This window comes from Ambystoma mexicanum, chromosome 7p, assembly GCF_040938575.1.
Source record: "Ambystoma mexicanum isolate Mex_15411 chromosome 7p, UKY_AmexF1_1, whole genome shotgun sequence".
In the NCBI taxonomy this organism is placed as follows: Eukaryota; Metazoa; Chordata; class Amphibia; order Caudata; family Ambystomatidae; genus Ambystoma; species Ambystoma mexicanum.
The window spans coordinates 348,773,017-348,793,468 of record NC_090939.1 but is presented as its reverse complement, the minus strand read 5'-3'; positions in this window follow the sequence as shown (position 1 = coordinate 348,793,468).

The following is a 20,452-nucleotide window of genomic DNA, read 5'->3' as shown; positions in this document are numbered from 1 at the left end:
TATCCTTCCTCAATCTAGGCAACAAACAAAATATAACCTTAACCAAATCTGCCCCTTCCTGCACACGCCCTACACTTCCGTCAGACCAGATATCACACGGCCTGAACGCACCCTCCCCCCGCACCCACATCAAAAAATCACGCATCACCACCGAAACCATCAAAGGTGCACTCATCAATGCGAGATCTGTAGTCGCCCATGCCCTAGACATAGCCGACATTATTTCCTTCAATGATCTCGACTTCATAGCTATTACAGAGACCTGGCTCCACCCAGCGTCTGGCCCCTCTCTATCACTTGCTATACCCAATGACTATACCATCTACCGTGCAGACAGACAAACAGCTAAAGGTGGTGGAGTAGCCATTATTGCAAAAAGCTCCATCAACATAAGACACATACAAAACCAATCACTGCCATCAGCGGAACTACTCACCCTCAAACTACACACAACGCACACAAGCACTATCACCATCCACCTCATTTACAGACCGCCAGGCCCTATACTATCCTTTAATGACGACATAGCCCTTTTACTCTCTGACAATATCAAACCTAATTCTCGACTACTCATCCTAGGAGACTTTAATCTAGGTCTCAATGATGAGAAAGATGACAAAGCTCACACTGTCGCCAACACAATTTCAGAATTAGGACTCACCCACCATATCACACAACCCACACACAACAAAGGCCGCATCCTTGACTGGATAGCTGACCTCAACTGCAACACTACCATCCTTTCCAACACTCCATGCGCTTGGACTGATCACCACCTTATTACCTTCACCATCAACAAAGGCACTCAAACACCAGGGCCTTCCTCCAATGCCCCACCCACACTCACAAGAAACAACAAAAATATCACACTAGAGAAACTCCTCCCGTTACTCCAACCCATCATCGACTTCTCACCCACCATGACCAACCCTACTGAACTAGTAGAGTTATACAACACAACTATCCTTAAGGCCATAAACACCATAGCACCACTCAAGCTTCGGAAAGCCAAACCACGAGCACACCTCAATTCTTGGTTCACCCCCAAACTAAAAACACTCCGCAAATCCAAAAGACAAGCTGAATTAGCATGGAAACAATCACCATCCACTATTAATAAGACATCTTACGCACTGGCATCGAACATCTATAAATCAGCCATCATCCAGTCTAAAAAAAACATGTACAATGAAAGAATCAGCAACGCCAAATCTAATACCAAAGAGCTATTCAATATCCTGAGAGAACTCGAATCACCCTCCCCCACTCCAGACACTTGTAACAAAGACATCCACTGGTGCACGAGCATCCAGGAAGCACTCCTAGGCAAAATTGCCACACTACAAGCCAAAATCCTGACAAATAAAGAAAGCCTCACCCTCACTGATAACATCACCCCCTCTACACACACCCACACCACCCCCCAAAATGATGACAATAACCTCTTTGAGTTTTCCACCATAACCATCAAAGAGGTTGAAGAAATAATCTACTCTCTTAAACCGTCCAAATGCCAAGGCGATACCTGCCCAGCCCCAGTCATTAAAGATGCAGCCAAACAACTTGCTCCCTTCATCACTTCCCTCATCAACTCATCTTTCACCTCCAACATAGTGCCCAACAACCTCAAGGACTCCTGGGTTCTTCCTTTACTTAAGAAGCCCACCCTTGACCCTAATGTCCCCACCAACTACAGACCCATTACGACCGTACCCTTCCTACTAAAAATCCTCGACAGAGCTGCCTATCTTCAGATACAGAACCACCTTGAGAAAAATAACTTACTAGGACTCAGACAATCAGGATTCCGCCCCAAACACGGCACTGCGACCGCCCTGATTGACCTTAAGATACAGATGGACAACATTAAAGACAATGGTAAACTAGCCATCCTTCTCCTTCTTGACTTATCGGCCGCCTTTGACCTGGTCAACCACGACATCCTCTGCAAACATCTATCCTCAGCAGCCAAATTTTCAGATAACGCCAACGCATGGATCCATTCCTTCCTTAACAACAGATCCATGAGAGTCTACGCACCCACAGCCTCTGCCATCCCAGCCCCAGTCACTTGCGGTGTCCCCCAGGGCTCCTGCGTCTCCCCCACTCTATATAATGTGTTCACGAAACCCCTCTTTGACATATTGGACCGCTTGGGTGTCATCTACACCAACTACGCAGATGACACCCAAATACTGATCCCTTTAACAGGCGACTACTCCACCGACCTCACTGCTCTCAACAACATTTATTCCATTATCCAAGAATGGATGGCCAAGCATGGCCTATGCCTCAATGACGACAAGACCGAACTTCTTCTCCTAGGTTCCCAACCCAGACTTAATAAACTCGACAAACTCTATCAAGCATTCACTATAGACGGCAATAACATCATCGTCTCTAACAGCGTCAAAACCCTAGGAATCTACCTCGACTCCTCCCTCACACTGACAAGACAGATCAATTCCATATCATCAGCCACTGCTTACACCTGTAAACTCATCAATGCCAGCAGACCTTACCTCTCACCATCCAACTGCATCACCTTAGCCAGAGCGCTAGTCCTTTCCAAAGTTGACTACTGCAATGCGTTATACTTAGGAACCAGTCAGAAAAACATCAACAAACTACAAGTCATACAAAACAACGCCTTGCGGGCAGCCCTGAACATACCCAAACATGAACACATTTCGGACGCCAGACGCACCTGCCATTGGCTATCCATACCACAAAGAATTGAATATAAAACCATCTCACTCACACACAAATGCCTAGCTAACCAAGCACCCAGATACCTATCCGACAATCTCAATCACCACACCCCAGCGCGCCCTACCAGATCAGCTCAAACACATTGCTTAAATATCCCAAGATTTAAGCTCCAAAAAGCAGGTGGCTCCAGCTTCCCCGTGCTTGCCTCCAAACTTTGGAATTCTCTTCCACTCGAGCTGAGATCAGAACCTTCCTTTCACAGATTTAGACACAACACCAAAATTTGGCTTCTATCCAAAGAAACGTAAACTGCCTAGCCCTACCTTACTAGCATGCACCAAGACTGTAAATTTGTAAATATGTAATCGGTTTGTACATTTCTGTTGTATTATTCTTGTTGTATTCATCGCAAGCGCCTGGATGCCCTAGGGCCAGGCGGCGCTATACAAATAATAAACTAAACTAAACTAAACTAGAAGATTTGGGCCTCCTGCTTGCGTACTACTAGCGTGCATAATCAATGTTTCCACATCTTAAATCCCAAAAATCATACACCAGCTACTCGTCCTACACCCTGTTTGTGCAGATTTGTCTTCTCCTTTTCTTTTATAACATTGGAAATATACTGAACCCACAATCCTTCTTGAATAGGATTAACCTGTACTTCATTCTATTTTGTTTCCATCACATTTATTAATGCCCAGAAATGTGAATCTTGATTTCCATCGACTATCCTCAGCATGGCTTCATGATCCTGCTGATATAATCACTAAGATCCATGGCAAAGACTTAACCATTTACTACCAGAACTGTGCTATCCTATACAAGACTCTGAACCATTATCTTTGGCCCAGGCCTATTGAATTGAATTGATGGTTGTAGTGAACAGAAACCCTTTGCCCTGCCTATGAAAGTAGGTGTACTGCTGATTCTTATAACCTTGTCTTTTTACCCCTTTTAAAAGTATCTGAAGTGCCATTTTGCTCCCACTTCAGGGGAGCTGAGCTTGTTCAGTAACTTATTGGTTGTGTATGTGTAGTATATTAGTATATGATATTGAGCTGTTCTTGCTAGTGTCATTTTTTCAAACTGACTGTGTAAATAAATGAATATTCTTTTACCAACAAACCTTGAGTGAGTGTTTGTTTGAACCACTGTATTTGTTGGTCCTTCGTGTAACGTGTTCTACTACTCACTCAACTCTTGAGATAAGTCTGGCTGCTCAGCCACTGCTACCACGTGTAGTACAGGCATGTACCAAAGGTGAAATTGTACTGACATTTGTAGTCTTAATTGTATGTAGTGTTCCAAAACGGTACTGCATGTGATTCTGCCTAACAGTAGCGATCAACATATTTGATCACTCTGCTCACAATCACCTATATGACAATCTACACAAATATCTAAACGTTTCTTATTAACAAACATGTAGTACAGGACTGAGTAAGACTGACCCCTATGACATGTTGCATGCTGGCTTGCATCAGCACTTATTTGATCATTTGATGGAAGCAAGCCTGATTCCTCAAATGTTTACCTCCAGATAATTCCTTGTGTTAGTTTTCTATAAAACCCAGTATTGTGTGCTCACGAAAAATACTAATATCACTCCCACATTCAGAGTTTAAATATCCAGCCACTTTCAAAATGTCACTCGGGAAACGTATTTACCAACCCTCTAATAGGTAATAGATTGTCACAAATTATTTTTCTAAAAGTTTTCCATGCAAATGCTGCCAACATATATTACAAAAAAAAAATAAGTAACTACTTCATTTACTTCTCTTTTTAGGACTAAGCCTAAACCACTGTTACATACCTCTACCTGTTTTATAATGGCAAGTCCAGAGTTATTTTTAATTTCAATTAGGATACCTCCCCAATGGGTGGCCCCTTACGCCCTGAACTGCAGGCTAATACTTGCTGGTATCCATCAACAATGGGGCATACCATGAACCATACTTCCTGGAGCATTAATAATGTAAAACCCCTTAAAAAAATCACATAAAAAATTGTTTCTCAATTACTCATAAAATCCTCATGTATTCCATGAAATGCAAGATAATGCTCCCCGGTTGTTAAAGATTTGGCGACTCCTTAAGTGCCAGTACTAACCATCGCCATTCACTACTTTATGATATCAGATGGCATTTGTCATTTAATCCTCCTGACACCCAACCCTCCATCTGATCACCTGGTCCAGATCCTCCAATCATCTTTACCTCCATCCCAGATCCACCTTTTTTACTGGAAGTTACATTTGTAGCAACTAACCTAGGGCTATATGGTGCAAGGTCATATACAAATGTACGCACAGTTTCCCCCCACTTAACAGTACATCGTAAACTACCTTTGAATGGACCAAGAGTGCAACACAATCATTTTGATGTGGGTCAACAAATTCCACTACCTCAATATCATTACTAGTTATCAATCTGTATCCTGGCATCTCTACGAATAATGCTAATATTCTGCCAAGGTTTAAAATGTGGGGTCCTCGAACATAAAACAAATATTATTTCAATAATAACCTTTGTGTTTTCTTCTCATGATCATCCTTTACCTACCCCTTCAGTCGGAATTTCAGAAAATCTTGGATTGGTCTTGCCACCATGCCCACATTCCTCTGCTTACCCCCAAATAGTTTGACATCAAGCATTTTTATCCTTACTAGCCCCCTCATTCAACTGACTAGTTGATTGGGAATACATACCTTTCACACCATCATCCTGGTCCCTCTCCCCCACCCTTAAAGCACCCACTCCTTTTATACCCATGTTCATATTACTCATTGTTTGACATTCCACGATCATGCCTTCCTTAGTTATTTGACGCAAACATATTCCTAACTTCTCCATCCCCAACCTTTAACATGTTTTGATTGCCCATTGCTCTATTGTATCAGTGTTAAATTTTTCCTGCCATTTCCTAATCCCATTGCTAAAACTTTCAAACAGTTGAGTATTACTCCCCTAATCGCCTACACAATCCTTTACTTTGTGCGCCATATTTTTTTTTTTTTGTTCTATAGGCACCAGGGAAGATTCAACCACAGGTAATGCTGATTCATTGTGTTCTCCCTCAGTCTCATTACCAATTGTCAATATGGAGACATGATTTTCCAACAACATAGTGCTGCTCATGATTTGTTGTTAGGTTGTTCACCTTCTCAGCACTAAAAATTTTCCTCATTTTTTTTCAGTTTCTAAGATCTTTTTCAAGTTTCACAGAAATGTTCTCCACGTCTTTGGTCCATTTTGGCATTTCTTACCCACAATGTATTATTTTCTCAATTGATTTTTCTCCACCACTATAGGGACCTCACCAAAAGTTTCCAGAGCTTTGCTCACATATTCATCAACTTGCACTATGCACTTATTTTTCCTTAAGTCATCCACAAATTGCTATTTACAATTTTCAGTTTGAATTCCTTTACATTCCATTCTTTCATGATGATCCTTTACTTTACTGTTTACTAACAGGCTTAACAAATTTGAGCGGATTTTTAGTTCCTCAAAAAATGTTCCACACATGTTCTCTAAACTAAATGCACATCCATACAATCAGACCAGCTATGTGTATTTCTTTCCACTTTTAATACCCTATTTGCGGTCACATTTTTACTACCCTCATTACCGAGTAGAGATTCCGAGCTATCGGACATTATGCTGTCGTCTTCAATAAACATTCAGCAAAGAGGGACTTCAAGGTGGACGGATAGAGAAGAAATGTAATCCCTATATTCCTTGATGACTTTCCTTTTGTAGTATCTTGTACTATTTTGTAGTTGGATGACCTTTCAAACTACAGCCCAATCTCTAACATCCCCTACCTAGCAAAACTTCTAGAAACCTACGTATATAAACTAACACAAGAACACGTAGACAAACACCACCTGCTGGATCAAGCTCAAATCGGTTTCAGACCAGCGACAGGAATGGAAACAGTACTACTATACATCTGGGACGACCTCAAAACTAACGCAGACTCAAACACTACCTCAGCCCTTATTCTTCTCGACCTCTCTGCAGCCTTTGACACAGTTAGCTACCAAACCCTGACCAAAAGACTAGAAGACATAATCACAACAGACACAGCACTACGTTGGACCAAATCATTCCTAGCAGACAGAACAGAAACCGTATGGATGAAACCTTTCAAATCCACCTCACGAGTTAACGACTGGGGAGTGCCACAAGGATCCTCACTATCTCCACTATATTTCAACATCTATCAGACTCCGGTCATCAGAATCTTCAAAAAATACATCACATGTTACAACTACGCAGATGACACTCAGATCATCTACAAAATCAAAGACACCGATACCGACCATTCAACCCTTACCGACTGTCTAAAAGAAGTCTTCAACTGGATGGATGTGCCACCAACCTGAAAATCAACCCAGGAAAGACAGAAATCATGATCGTATCCAAAGACCAAGAGAACGAAACCACCATCCCATGGCCTATGGAAATGGGAAACGCACCCACACCATCGAAGGTAGTAAAAAATCTAGGAGTCCTAATGGAAAAACACCCTAACCCTGGAACCACAAATAAATGCAACAGTGAAGAAATGCTTTTTCCTCCTCCACACGGCAAGAAGAGTTCTACCTTTCCTCTCCTTCATGCACAAAACACTCACTATCGTCGCCCTAATCATGTCAAAAATCGACTATGCAAACAGCCTCTACCTTGGAATACCAGAATACTTCCTGAAGAAACTGCAACAGATCCAAAATGCAGCAGCAAGACTACTACTCAAACTATCCAGAAGAGACCACATCACTTCAGCCCTAAAAACACTACACTGGCTCCCAGTAAAACATTGCATCACCTTCAAAACAATGTGCATAACGCACAGGGCAACCAGCGGACAAGGAGCAGAATTCCTACAAAAGAAAATAACAGTCTACATACCAACGAAACCCCTCCGATCAAGCAACGAAATCCGCCTGGAACTCAAACAATACCTAAAGAAAAAACTTGGCGGCACCTCCTTCTGCCACTTAGCCGCAAAACTCTGAAACAACATCCCAAAAGAAATAAGAAACACTAAAGATCACCTAAAATTGAGGAAATCACTAAAAACCTGGCTCTTCAACACCACAGACTAAATCTGGAAACCAAAACCAGAAAAAGTATCACTAAACCGGAAAGGACTCTGACATCCCCGACCCGAGAGGATAGCTCCCACAGCACCTGGACGGGTGACTCCTGATAGACTAAAACACAGGCGGCTCGCAGGGAGACTGAGTCAACTTCCCGAGACAATCCCACCTACACTTTCGCCTGCCCCTTAGTTACCGCCAGGTACCACAGTGGAGTGGAATTGTTGAGACATTGGCAATCACCACACCACCTGAGAGGTTGACATTGGCAAGTGCACTGGCCACAGGAGTACGAAGGGAGGATAAGGGGAGCTATGAGAGAGCATGCTAGAGGTGGGGGCCAGAGGAGTAAGGAACCTATGTGCTAGTCCGACCCAGATCAGGACAGAGCCGCATCAAGGGAGACTATGCAAGCCGAGCGCCTCAATTCAGGATAGAGACGCAAACTAACCAACCGTACTAACAATTTCCCTTTCTGCACACACCTCTCAAACTCCAAACCAAACACAACTAAAACCTACAGCACAACAAACCGCACAAACTTCAATACATTGCAACAACAAAACAAAAACACACATAGTCTTGCACAACCGTACACGACGACTACAGGCCGCAAACACCCCAGGCCCAGCCAACGGACCCACCGGGCTGAGGCCGCCAACAGCACATCACTGCTCTCTTGCACTTTTCCTGCTTCCTCCCACTAACTCAACCTCCCCTCCTCTTTCAGAGCCGCCAGAGCACCAGGGGACACCACTCCGGTGGTGATAGTGCGCGGTACAAATGTACTTTAACATTAACATTAACATTAACAGTATTGCTCTATTGTCCCCTAATATCTGATGTTCAACTGTAGCATGCAGAGTACCAATGTCACTTGCCTGTGTCTCAATGAGTACACTCTTTTAGTTAGTCACGCGTGGAAAGTGTTCATTGACTTTTACGTTAGCTTTCGGTCCCCTCTTTTTCCCTTCTTGATCCACCAAAATCAATCCATTATTTTGACCAGGGAAAGGTGGAGACTGTGGTAAAGGAGTAGCCGTAGCTAGGATGAAAATGCCTTTTGTTGAAAACACAAATGCAGCTGTCAACCGATCTCTAGTAAGTACTTTACCTTTCTCATTATTTTTTATTTATCTATTTACGCACTCCCGGCCATTTTATATCAGTTCAACAAAGATCTGTAACAGTACTGTGCTGGCAATGAGATGCAAGAGCACTTTCTGCCCACAAAGCCACAACAGTGTCTCTTCTCTTTTTCCTCAATAATAATCAGCTCTCACACGTGCTGGCACAAAACTGTTACCTTTGCCGACCTCAAGGGCTGCTGTAGATTTCAAGCTGAGCTAAACTATCGAGGCTGATGGCCATGCTTTCTAGACCCACCAATGAAACCAAACTACAGGTTCTTAAGCCCAGGCCTCAGCGACCATTAGGTACCTCTCCTCTCCTTAATCACAGAGGCCCCGTGAAACAACAAGCTGAAACAAACTGCCCCCAGTTTGTCTCCTGCACAATGTACCACTACTCCCCAAGGATCACACGGTTCGAACAGTTCATGATTCGAGAATGCCAGGAGTACTTAGATGTTGTCAACAGGGAAGCAAAAGTTATAAGAGGGAAGGAAGAAAAGGACAAGCCTTTGTTGAGGAAGAAGGGTTCACCGTAATTCCTCGAAGTCGGACACAGTACCTTATTCGATTGACGTAAGCTGGTGCCATGGCAGTTGTTCCTGGTAGTTCCTGCAGACTCACGGCTCCTGGAGCTTCAGTCGCAGGGACAAGAAGGAGGACATCTGGAGCGATCTGCACTGACCAGGGATGTGGCCAGCAGCCGCAAAGCGACAGTGAATAAAAGGTGCGCTCCTTTAAAACAGGAAAGGCTCTTCAGATGGCAATCCGGACCACTACATCTGTGTGCAGCGATTTCGACCAAGAAGAGGGTCCTCTGGCTGTGGAAGGTGAGTTGGTTGATACCACCAGGCTCAAGAGAAGAAGACTCCAGACTGGATCTTCTCTGTCGTTGAAGGGTAGATAGCTCAGGACTGCAGCAGGGCTTAACCAGGACTCAGCAGTTGCAGCAGCCGTCTTCTTCTCCGCTTCTCTTCGGTTCTTGAAGTTCCAGTGGTGACTCTAACTTCCAGCCCAAGAGTCCAGCCTTTTATGCCAAAATCCCCCCATCACACAGCCGGGCTGTCAATCACTCAGCAGGGGGGTTGTCCAGCCCGGACAACCACCTCAGCCAATCGACACAAAGTGTGACTTGGGTCTCCAAGGAGACCCTGTGCAGGGGGTCAATTAAACCCCTCCCTCACATTCAGCCCACCTATACACCCAGATGCCAAATGAGGGCTTCTGGACAGAAGCCCGCCAAAGGTCGCCGAACAAAGAAGGCAAACCTAGTTTTGCACAAAAAGTAAAACACAAGAAGGACTTTAACAAAAAGAAATGGTGACTAAACCCGCGCGGGACCAAAATAAAAAGTACTCGGTCAAGCGGGTTTATGTTGGAGGCTAATATAATAGCCAAAAACAGTACCACTTTTATATAGTATAATCGCGGTAGGAAAGTTAGGGTAGTTACAACTGCCACCAGCCAAGTCCAAATGTTAAGAGAACAAAACAAAGCTCCAAGAGGCACACAAAAAGAGGGTATGAATTAACTCTTTCCAATACTCCATGCAAGATGGGGTGTACTGGGTCTGCAGTTTAAAGTGACCATATAAGGTTAATGGCAACTTTACATGTTTCTGGGGGACAGTAGTCAGCCCCAGAAAAATGGAGTCAGTGGGAAGTCTCAAGATCACACAAACAGTAGAAATACACATGGCAAAACACATGCAAGAGTGGGAACAAGGCTCACACTCTTATCAGGTGGAAAAAATAAACTCCAGAAATCCAGCAAAGCCGCTGAGGGACTCACTAATTTCGCTGAGGGAAATTAGCCATAAATGAGAATTCTTCCTAACAACATGTGTATATTGAAACTTCACATCAGCTCGAGGGCAGACATTGCTCGACATTAGAACAACAAGGAGCCATGTTACAGAAACGTTGCCTCAGTGCAAGTGCTATTAGCACAAGGGCATCAATCCATCTAGCCTTACAACATGTTCTGTTGATGCATCCTGCAGCAAGGCAAAGTACTAGGACCAGGGTTAATACTGCCCTGGTAATACATGCATTGAAAGAATACCCGTATTGCATCAAATTAATGAGTACCCTAGTGCTAACTGCACTTGTACCAGTGCAACGTTTCTCTAAAACCACCACATTCTTCCAATGCATGCTTGCCCAAGAGCAAATTCTACCGAAGAGCTAGCGCTGAAGCAAACATTGTGCTGTTGCAAACGTGTTCAAAAAATGTCTGTTAAACTAGGGCAATTCCTAATTCCACTACCTCTGTTGTTTTAGGAACTCAAGCAGCACTAGCTACACCAATGCTGAGAGGTGGGGAGCTCTATGTTCCATGTGTGAAATTGATGCTTTAGGTAAATAAAATAAAACAATTATAATAAAACACGTTTTCTTACACCTCCATCGTTCTTTAGAAGAATATGTTCGTTTTGATAGAAGGGGCATTGCTGAAAATGTTTTGCACTAGTTCAAATACCTTGCAATTTTGCGCTTGCACTAATGCACATTTTCTGTGAAGAGGCACCAGAATGTCTGTAATAGCCTCAGGTAAAAGCAAAAAACAATGACATGGAGTAGCTCGGCATCAGCTCGGAGGCATGCACTGTTACTTTCAGCAGCAGCAGTAATCTGATGGGGTCTGTTAAGGTCATTGCAAGAGCTTATGATCTCATCACCAATAAAACACATCTTTCTTGGTTCTGGGACTAACTTAATTTCATAGGAAACAGTATGATCATCTGTGAAATTGAATGCATGGCCACCCCAAGTGTATATGTCCACTAAGGCTAAGTTACATTGTATGTCCCACTTACCGTGTAATGTGGAAATAATTGAGATGTATAGTTCCTTTTTTCTGCCTAATGATGCCACTTCTGCGTGTGCCATGTTATCTGTCCACCCTCACGTGCTTTGCTGTACATCCAATTCAGACCAATGGCATTGTGGCGGAGACTCGCACGCTTCCTATGGTATCATTACAGGGCCTGATGACCCACTTTTTGTAATTGTTATTTTTTTGTTTTGTTTTAATGTTTAATACCGAGAATTCTCGAAAACCCAATAATCAATACTGCTTTTATAAATTAATCTGGTCAATGTGTTTTTAAAAGCAATATATCCACCTGAAATCATTGGTTTTCACTCTAATGAATGAAAAGTAAGCCTTGAACATATTAAAGAAATATTATTATTATTATTTGTTTATTTGATTTAAGTGTTTGTTACGTGAAAGCATTCCTAACTCTGCCTTGTGACCTCCCGAAGTGACATTGTATGTAACAGAAAATGTCTGCATTGTGATAATCTGCTAAATGTGTGCAGTCTATCCATGTATTTCCCATTTCGGTGATGCTGTTGTAGCTATTCCATTATTTTTTTTTAAATACCTTCCTGTCAACTACATACAAAAGACTATTTGATTTCCCTTTCTTGCATTCTCGTTGTTGAAGGATTAGTGGTCACAATTTACTTCTTTGTTAGCCGTGATTAGCGAACAGGAAAGTTTCATTTTCTAATCTCAAAAATGACACATAATAATTAGAGTTTCATTTGTATTTTGTTGTGTTCATTCCTTTGGCTTAGTACTTTAAATAATAATGAAGGGCTAATCGAATGTATGATATATTCCAAAGTGTATGTTGGCTCACAACCCTGCATTTAACTGTCCGAGGGCCATATTATGGCATTGTTATCATCGTTTGAGGCAAGGCAGCAGCTATTTCTCAGCGAAGTCTGCAGATCGACACTTAAGAAGAGAATCGGTTAGAAAGACCTTGACGGTCACAAGGTGTAGGCTCTTTCCAAATCTGGATAAAGCGCCACGTGAGTGAACTTGTGAGTCAAACTGAATCCCACAGCAGGGAGTCATCGGTGTCACCAGCTCTCACGAATCTCCCCGGCAGCCAAAGACAGCACTAATCTCAAACTAGGGAGCAGGTTAAGCAGGTAGGTCCCATATCTGTGGCCCAGTTAGAGCAACAAAATGCCTCTGCGAGATCTGGCAGGCCGCTCTCAGATCGAAACGCTTTGGGGAGGTTATGCGGCCATTTTAAAGGCTCAGCTCACTTTCACTTTGCTTTCATTTGGCTGGTTTGGTAGTAAACGTACGCTGGTACATCCCTATGCATTTTTTATAGGAGGTTTGGTCCACTTCGGTGGTGTTTGGAAGCATTTCCTTGCAGGTTTTGGGGTGTTTATTCCCGGGTAATCCTTATTTGAACCATAGTGGATGTGTGTGCCTTTATTAGCACACATTTGCAGTCTTCCTTGTTTCCTTTACTTTCCATCATAACAAGTTTAGAAAGCACCAGCAAAATTCACCTCTATTATTTCCACTGTCCCCTTTCTCCCATTTGTGTTACTCCATATTTTATAAAAAAAAAAAAAAACGTAAACGTGTTTCAAAAACCATTCAATTTCGTATTCCAAAATGATTTAACAAGCCACAATTAAACTCTTTTCACTATTGTATTTTTTCTCATCTCATTGCCTGTGATTTTGGCATGTTAGGTCTTCAGTTACTGATAAACAGTTACAACCAGTAACACAAAGCACATGCACAGCATATCAAGGAGACATGAACACTCAACATGATGTAGGACAACTCACGTCTTCAGTGACAGTGGTCCTCACCCAATCATCACCATATTATATTGTACATGCAAACCTTACTTGTGCCACATAATGCAACTATTAGAACGGATATGGCACCAGCCATGAAATTGAATGACAGTGCACAACCTTACCTGGTGGTACAGCTGTTGTGCTGTGAATCCCTCACTACCTCCACCTAACACTGTGCTTTTGCATTGGTGCTAGGAGGGTCAGTGTTCAGCAGAGGGAATGGGGACCTGGGTTCAAATTGGGTGCTGGGGATCCTCTCAGGGTTTGTTGGCAATGGGTAAGTCAAGTAAATAAATGCAGTCAACTCTGGAGGGGGAGGCAGGGGTACAAAAAAAATAAGGCAAGAGGATAGGGGTGTGTGGGGATATGGCCAATGGCATCAACTGTGAGGTTCAGTTGGTACTGCCATACTGTGGTGGATCCCAGGATGGTGTACTCTCACTACGCATGGCCAAAGATGTGTCCTCATTCTCTATGGCCACTTGTGAGAGGGATGCATGCTTGAGCAGCCCAATTGCTACAAAGTTATACTTTATTATGGTTTATACCATGCACTGCTGCCATTTTCCTGGTCTACAGGCACTCTGGTGGATCTGAAAAGGAAAGGTGGTGGGGAGGGGAGGGTTTAGTTAGAGGGATTCAGTGAGAAAAGTGCATGACAACTTTGATGTGCTGTTGGTAGCTTCAGTTTGGAAAAAATGGTCACTGTATGCTGGTTTGTTTTTAGTGGGTAGGTGTTAAGTGGAGATTTGTGTGTGATTGGTTGTTTCCTGTTCGGTGTTGCGGTTGTCTGTATTTTGCAGAGTTTTTTGTTTTTTCTCGGTGGTGGTGTGTGTGTGATTTGTTCAGTTCAGTGTTAGAAGATGAGCATGCTTAGTATTAGAGAGTCTTTAGTTATGAACACTCTGAGGTAAAATGCAAGTAGTGGCAAACAAACAATGCAAGATAAGAGGCAGCAAAATCTACATTTGGGACACTCTGGGGAAAGTGCAAGTAGTAGCAAGACATAAACAATGGCAGGGTAACAGGCCGCAAAACCTACATTTGGGATACTCAGGGGCAACCACACTCGGGGGCAACCACAAGTACAGTGCTCCCAATTTTCTCCCTAAAACTACAGTGTCTAATGCACAGATGAAGCTCCTCCAGCTTCATTATAGTGCCCACTATGTTGGGTTTGCTGACAGACAAAGCAATAGCCAGGCCAGTATTTGGGATCCCTGCTAATGTTTCCTTATAAGTGGTAAACAGTGGTAAGATTCAACAAGCGGCAGTATCTGTATCAGCATAGTCACTATACACAAAATGCATCCGAGTAGAAACCCTTTGGCTATACTCATATGTGCACCTAAATTTAATAAAGTGGCTACACTCATATGTGCACCTGAATTCAATAAGGTGTCTATTGTGATAAATCAGAGAGGGAGTTTAGCTAGAACAGAATCAGAAGGAGAGTCAAATGAAGGGGGTGCTGGAGGGATAAAGGAAGAGGCAAATGCAGTGACTGACACACGCTTCATCAATCGGATGACAGAGAAGGAGACTGGCAGTGCAAGTGGAGGCATCATCAGGGGCAGGAGAGGTCAAGGTTGGAAGAGAGGAGAGAGTGGTCAGACCAGTAGAGAGGAGTAGTAAGAGGGTTGGAGAGTGGGATGTCTGTTGAGGCGAGAGCATCCAAGGCATGTCGGGCCGAGTGGGTTGGGCCTGAGGGAAGGATAGTGCGGGAAAGACAGTTGAAGAGGTCACAAAAGAGTACAGCAGCCACATCTGGAGATTCAAGGTGGGTGTTAAAGTCCCCAAGGAGGATACATTTGTGGGAAGTGGCAAGAAGAGAGGAGGACAGGCCCACCCATTCTGTGAGGAAGAGGGTGGTCAGTCTGGCAGGCCTGTAGATGGCAGCAAGAGTAAGAGAGAAGGTAGGTGAGACAGATAGCCTGCCAACTAGGCTTTCAAAGGATGAGTAGGTTTTGGTGGGAAATATGGAGGCAGGTACCCACTCAGGGAAATCAGAGCCACTCCACCACTAGGTTGGGAGGGCCAGGGATTGGACAGGATCGTGCAGTCTTCTGTGAGAAGAATGTCAAAAGCACTGACAGAGCTGGCCTTGAATCATGTCTCAGTGAGAGCAAGGTCATCAAGGTCAGGGACTTCAAAGATGGAGACAGATGTCAGAGGAGTGTTTGATAGCAGATCGCGAATCGAGGGTAGCTAAGTGAAGCTGGTCCCCCCTTTAAATGATTTGTGAGGGGGTACAGGGGTGGGGTGCCACCACTGGGTAGGAGGGAGATGAGGGATGGAGGGGTGGCAGCAGAAGGGGAAGTTGAAGAGAGATGAAAGACACCTGTCAAGAAGGAGTAGGTTGGGCTGAGAGCCCTGGGCCATAATAGAGCCAATGTGATAGACATTAATGAAGCAAACTTCCCATCTGGTGCCACCTGTAATGGGTGAGGAAGAAAAAGGGGAGATGACAGACGCCATGTGGGGAGTCCATCAGTCAGAAGGAGGAACAGAATGTCAATGATAGTCTGTCTGGAGGTAGCATGGATGTTGGAGCTCACAAGTGCCTTTTTAAATGTCTTCCTTCCAGACATTGTGAGAGAAGGAGGATAGGTGATGGAGAAGCAATTAGAATAGAGAAGAGATCGTCAGAGAGCATCCTGGGGTCAGAGACAAAGAATGGGGGTGAATTGGATAGCATGGGAGGGGTTAGAAGCACTATGCAACAATAGAATCTCTCCAGGCGGTCATGCAGACAAAATCAATGAGCACTCTAGAAATGCTCAAAGATTCAAGGTTATTAACAAATTGGAAAGCACACGTACATTCGGATTTGGCATAAATCACTAACGAGCAGTACAAAATGAAGGATGCACAGTTGGAAAACACACCTAGATTTGAATATGCCACAAAGCACTAAAAGCAGTACAAAAAGCAAGATGCACCGTTAAAAAACACACCTAAATTTGAATTTGCCAGAAAGCACTAAAAAGCAGTACAAAATGTATGATACACAGTTAGAAAGCACACCTGAAAATCAAATGACTTCTAAAGTGTATTACATTTTGAAGCAGGACATTAGGAAAACATCAGAGAGCATTCAGTAAGAGGCACAAGATGCATATTTCAAATGGTGCAGGGTTTAGAGTTTCTAGTTAGGCAGGTATTGAAAGGAGCAGGAAACAACCAAAGAAGTCAGAGTGTCCAATGAGATATATGCCTTTTACCAGAGCAATTGAAAATTCAGGTTTAGGGTTGTGGTGAAAGTGTGCAGTGGTCCCAGTCAGTGTGATTCATTTGGGAGCGTTACCAAGAGGCAAGGGGCCATGAAGTAGTGGCAGGGATAGGTGCACCCTCCAGCTCCAGACACAGGCCTTAGTGTGGGCCTTCAAGGGGGCTGGCTCCTCTGCCTGCCGGCTCCCTGATTGGCAATATCAGATGCAGGACAGACAATCTGCTTTCCGGGAAGGCAGGCTCACAGTAGACTAAAGACATGATCATTTATTGAGTGTGCCTTCAAAACACTTATAAACACAGAAAAACATTAACACCAAATCAGGAATATACTAACGGTATCCTGGTATGTTTTCTAAGTAAGAACAAGTCTACTGTGGCAGACTAAAGACATGATCATTTATTAAATGGGTTGACCTTTTACTGGTGTTAACTGTAGAAGATCTCCAAAATAATAACATGTTTTCCTCCAAACATTTCTTCTTAGTTGGTTTTTAGGACTTCTTGGATTCTGAGATGAATTAAAGCCAGGATGAGGTTGTAATTAAAGCCAGCATGCTCCCTTCATCAACCAGGAGGACTTTCATTTGTTGCAAAATACTGTATACTTCAGTAGCAGCTTCTTCTATCAATTTATAGTATTGTGATTAGTGTTGGTGTTCTACTGGCATAAGAAGTAGTTGGTGTGAAGTTACACCTCCTATCTAGTAGGTAGCTAGACCTGTGGGGGCTGTTACAACAGCTAAAAGTTTGTTATTTGTTAACTCTTGTAGAGAGTTCCTGAGTATTTTAATTTAGGTTTCACCCAGACCAGATGCCCCACTTACATACAAGAGCAGAGGTTTATAAATGTGTACAGCTACACATTCTAGTTTCATGTTTAAATCCATTTTCAATTTCTTCAGTGACCTCTAGGTAAATGGTAAGTCGTTTATCATTTAGCTGTGATTTGAGCACTGAAAAGTCTTCTTCACATTGTTTAGATTGATACATGGTGCTTTCTACCTCACTCATGTCCATTTCTGTTTCATTCCGAAAGAGTGGTTTGCCAAGTGGTTCTTGGCTTCCTGTAAGAGAAGGTTGACTGCCTTCACAAGTGTCTTTATCTAGTAGAGTTTCAATGTCTTCCTATTCTTAGCATGCATTGTCCAACATTTGTTTGTAATGTTTAAAATTGATATTTATTGTACTGCTTTCTTTTGCCTTAAATGCAGCTTCAAATGTCTAATGGTTTCTCCAAGGTTTGAAAGGTTGCAGTTGGGCCACGTAATAAAGTTCTCTATGTTGTGGAGATTTAAACGATACATTTCCATGATCAATTAGGCTGGACTTCCTTCAGAAGTTCAGACAGAATAGTTGCTAGTTGTCTCATCTGACATAGCATTGTTTTTGTACGAGTAGTTTTGTGCTATTTCGTACAGACACATTTTTTCAAAAGCATTACTTTTGCTTGGATAGTATATGGCAATTAAAATCTTTTTTTTAAAAATGTCCTGGCTGTGTGGATCATTTGTGGCTATTGCTTCTATTTCTTGGTAGGATTTGAGTATCCTTTTTTCTGATGAAGCTGGACCAAGGTTTAGCCAGACAATGTTTTTAGATTTGCCAAATAAGGGTGTACCTGTTAAATGATCTGCAGCTTCATAGGACCTGCATTTTCTATGTGACTGAATTTCAATACCAAAGCTGCACAATTATTGTGACAGGGTTTTGTCAGATGAAATGTCATCCCAATGGTCTTTTAACTCTGTCTTCTCAGCTTTGGTGTATTAGGTTGGAACATATCTTGCAATTGCAGTGGAATAGTTTGCACTGTATTGAATGTCTATATTTGCATTCCACAAGAGGGATATTATAGCAGTGTAATCATTGATGCACTTGTATGCCTCATCTCTTTTAATGCTGTATGTGTTTTTAGGGGATTTCCCCTTTAAACAGTGTCTAACAGAAGACATCAATCTATTTAGTGGAAACTCATCTAGGGAACCCAATTGTGACATTTGGTACAGTATTTACCTTTGTTTTTATATCAACGTCAGCAGTATTTGCCACAATTATGTTTTTGGAAGTGTAAAATTTGTGTATGTTGGTCGCTATGTGTGGTTCCTGAAGGGATACCACAGGTAATGTATTTTTGAATACATTGTGAAACAGTGGCATCACTGTCATGGCCAAATATGGGAGCATCTTGTATTCAGAAAAGCATGTGGATGTGTGGTGTTCTTCTGTATTGATATTCTTTTCTCCAACCAAAGTGTTCTACTTCTCCGAGTGGAAGGGCAGTTTTTTGCAGATGAAGTGCCACATGGTTGAAGCAGTGGTCAAAGTAGCTTGAAACATTGACAGGGTCAACAGAAAAGCGTTCTCCTGGTGTTTTTTTTGTCTACTCCCTCTTTATTTTGGTTTGCAGTGTGTAAGAAGTCATGCAAGTCATCCCATGCTTATTCTTCACAACCTAAAGTAACAAACCAAGTGGGTGGAATGAGTGTGAGTGTTTTTGGGTTGGAATTTAGGACTTGAGGTGGTTAGGCGTATGGAAGAATAAAGAAATGTAATTGTGGTATAGAGTTCATGAGAGACAGTTGTGCTGTTAGGCAAAACAGAATCAATGGTGTATTAAATAAAGATCAATGTTGAGATAGGATTAGAAATAGAACGAATGCTGCAATGGAATTAGTAAGAGTGAAATACATAATTGTTGAGTAGAAAGAATACTTTAGGCTTATACATAGTGAAAGTATGTTATTTCAATTAGAGAGATATACATGCTATATTAATATACTTACTTTGTAGGACATGAAGAGTTTTCTTTGTTCAGAAGCTGTGTTTGTCAATCTTCTTCTATCCTGTAATTGTAAAAGAAAGTTAGTATATGTGGTAATTATTAAGTAGTTTCAGTAGCATAGGTTGTTATTTATGGAGGTAGGAGCATTTATTCGATAAAAGTGTGAATAAAGTTGTGTTATGAGTGGAGCGCTCAAGTGTGTTAACTATGTTTTTACAATGCGGGGTGAGATTATGTCAGATTTGCATTGGTGAAAATGGAAAGTTGCAAGGTATTAGCACTAGGGCAAAGTGTGCCTTATTCTTTAAAACCAGTGCGATATATTAAAAAAGGATTGCACTATGACAAGTGCAGTTTGGCACATTATAAGCAACAGGGTAAACATTGCCATAGTATAAAAAGGATACATTTTAGTGCATTTTGCAGCGACAAAAGTTTGCACTAGAGCTACTATGCAATGGTATTAGGTGTACAGCACATTTTGCTTTGATGCAAAAATTCATGAAAAATGTAAATTTTTGCAGAAGGGCATTTTTTGTTCTGGTGCTTTTAATATGGAAACTGCACTTGTCGTGGTGCAATGGATTTGTAATTTTTTGCAGTGTTTTTTTTAAAAGTAGGGAAAACTGTGGCCTAGTGGTAATACCATGGAACTTTGCAGATGAAGCAGTGTATGTTGTTAGCATATGGTGTGTTTTAGCAGTGGTTGCAAAAGACTAGTCTTTTTTATGTAAGGAAAATGGTTGCATTTAGGTTTGTGTGTTTTAGCATGTATTTATTGAAAGGGAAAATGTATACACACATTGGAACGTATACCTTGTTTCTCTGTTTTTAAAGAAGGGAATATGTATTC